The sequence below is a fragment of the Odontomachus brunneus genome, unplaced genomic scaffold (assembly GCF_010583005.1).
Source record: "Odontomachus brunneus isolate Ranch 3 - 2012 unplaced genomic scaffold, Obru_v1 Obru_scaffold_075, whole genome shotgun sequence".
NCBI classification, from domain to species: Eukaryota; Metazoa; Arthropoda; class Insecta; order Hymenoptera; family Formicidae; genus Odontomachus; species Odontomachus brunneus.
The window spans coordinates 986,686-989,815 of NW_022639525.1; the positions used below are offsets into that span (position 1 = coordinate 986,686).

Here is a 3,130-nt window from a genome sequence, read left to right on the forward strand (position 1 = left end):
TCTTATAGTAGTTAATAAACATAGTAATATATATTATATTTTATTATATTGTACATCGTTCATTAGAATCATTGTAAATAGTTCATTTTAGCAACTCATTTTTCATCAGTATTCTAATCCCTAGTTTTAGTAATAATTTATAGTCTTCCGTAGTTATAACAGTTATTTAACCAGTGTTTTTTTTTATCATACGTCGTTTAAGTTTTTTCACTGGCTAGTCTCACTCATGTTTACTCATAAACCTCCCCGGAGAATCTCAATTCGAGTTAAGTTTAAAAATTCGTCAAAATAGGATAAATATTAGCTGCGAGTGCTCAACGAGCCGTCAGTCTACTAACCACTAGATATAAGGATGGAGTTGTTTTGTTTATTGGACTCATGATGTATTATTGTAACAGTAACGACATAATAAACTATTTGAAATGCAAAAATACGTTGAAAGCACCAGTTCTCGTCTGATCACTGAAGTCAAGCAACGTTGGGCACGGTCAGTACTTAGATGGGTGACCGCTTGGGAACACCGTGTACTGTTGGCATAATTTTTTCTTCTTTTGATAATTTTCAAAAACTAATAATGGAACGCGACAACCTATCCCTTCTTTTTGTTTTTCATTTTCAAAGCTTTTTATCGTCTTTTTGTGCTATTATTATTATTATCTGGCTTACAAGAGCAAGAAAAATTGCGTAGTTATGTGTCAAATAAGTTTTGCAGTAACTCAAACAGATTGGCAAGTATCAACGATTACCAATATGGATTCAAAAAGCAACATTCAACAATGCATGCGATAAATAAAATCGTCTCAAATGGGTAAACTGGGCTCTAAAGGACAAGAAGTGCATGGGAGCATACCTAGTAGATCTGAAAAAAGCATTTGATACTGTATGGCTCGACGGGCTGCTCTTTACACGCAAAAAAATGATTTAATAATATCAGCTAAACCGCGGTAGCTGATTCAAACTTAGTCAAAAGGCTAATTGTTTAGATGTCACTGTTAAAAATTGGCTATGACAGCTAAAATGCATTCGCTATGAAATACAAATATATTAGGTGACATTAAAAATGCACATTATTTCAAGTAGCTAAGAAAATGGCAGTTATTCCTAAATTTCTTATCGTATGTATATATTAAAGAAGTTTGCCGTACAGCTACAATCATTTATTTTTAGCAGCTAATATTTCTCGCTGTAGCGCCTAAGTTTAACAACGAATAAATTTAGCTTTGGTAGTATCGACATTAGCTGTCCCTATTTCAGTGACACATCTTATCTGCCACAGCTATTTTTTAGCTCTGGAAGCTAATTCTTTTTTTGTAGACTTAAGGATAAGAAAATCCCGAATCACCTGATTAAGTTAATATGGAATATAATAACGAATAGGTCGTTTGTGATAGTCAGTAACGGAGAGAAATCAGAGTAGGAACACAAACTTCTAAACGACCTACAACAAGGAACAATAAATTCTCCACTTTTATTTAACATCTACACATTTGATATATTACACCTATACGGCCCGAATAAGACTGACTGCACGTTACTGACCTTCGCAGACGATCTAATCGTATATTATACTGATAATAAACCGCACGAGGTACAAAAGAAATTAGAAAAAAACTTTAATTACTACACTAGAAAAAATCTTTAATTACTATAATGCTTAGAAACTCAGAGTCAACATAAACAAATACGAATGTATACTGTTTAGGCAATCTATTAGAATAGCTAGCCAATCAGTACAAAAAGGATATAAGAAATTCCAAATTACAATTCGGAAAGGCAACGAGAATATAAATAGGAAAAAGATGGTCAAATGTCTAGGTATAAACATAGATGAGAAATGTCTCTTGAATGAACATATTGATATACAACAGCATGTACTGTTGGCTTACTTTTTTATTTTTGATAATTTCTCCAGCATCTCCTTTACTATTATTATTAATATATTTAGCGCACACAATCAATCGCACAGAATTTTATAGCTGCAACGCAGCACGGCTTTGCTGACCAGCACTTCAAAACATATGAAGAAATAAAAAAGTGTCTCGATAAATGGATTGCTTCGGATGAACATTTTTTTATCGTGGAATTTACTTATTACCGAATACAGGGTGTCCCAGAAGTACCGCATGCTATTTTAATGGCAGATTCTTTAGAATATTTTAAAACGAAAACTTCCACACGAAAATATCGAGGCTATAATAGTTTTCAAATAGGAAACGATTATATTTCACCAATAACAGGGTTGAGATTTCGTGCGCTCAGGCACGCCGAAATGACAAGTGATAAAAGTACACACCGTATAGAATAGTGGACACCTTCATGGTAATTGATCGATACTTTGACAGATTAAGTTGAAATATGTTATTTTTACTTGAATCATATTTAAGATGTACAACTATTATTCGCATAAAAAATATATTAATGCAATGCGTAGAGAAGCGATAAAACATATTATGACAATGTTATTGTAAATTTATACAATAATCATAATATCGTAAGAAAAGTGACATTCATAGAAGCACCTTTATCATTTGTCATTTCGGCGTGCCTGAGCGCACGAAATCTCAGCCCTGTCATTGGTGAAATATAATCGCTTCCCGTTTGAAAACTATTATAGCCTCGACATTTTTGTGTGAAAGTTTTCGTTTTGAAATGTTCTAAAGAATCTGCCATTGAAATAGCATGCGATAGTTTCAGGACACCCTGTGTATATATACAGGGTGTCCGGTAACTAATGGAGCAACCGCCGTGTACGGATAGAACGGGTCCAAATAATCATAAAAGTTATATACCATTTTGAAATTTTCTCAATATTTATTCCGTAATTAATTAAAATATATAAGTCAATGAGCTCACAAGAAGCGGTAGGACAGGCTCTGTGTGTGTAAAAGAAATGGCTTACCTCTTAGCAACGATGAGTAAACAGCTGATTTCGAGGCGGAATAACTTATACGTGTCGTTTGTTACTCCGCCTCGAAATCAGCTGTTTACTCATCGTTGCTAAGAGGTAAGCCATTTCTTTTACACACACAGAGCCTGTCCTACCGCTTCTTGTGAGCTCATTGACTTATATATTTTAATTAATTACGGAATAAATATTGAGAAAATTTCAAAATGGTATATAACTTTTATG

At 33.5% G+C, this 3,130-nt stretch overlaps 1 pseudogene; it reads left to right on the forward strand.

Moving 5' to 3' along the window:
* The first annotated feature begins 417 nt into the window (after window positions 1-417).
* LOC116847259 lies at window positions 418-536 on the forward strand (annotated as a pseudogene).
* Window positions 537-3,130: the final 2,594 nt, after the last annotated feature.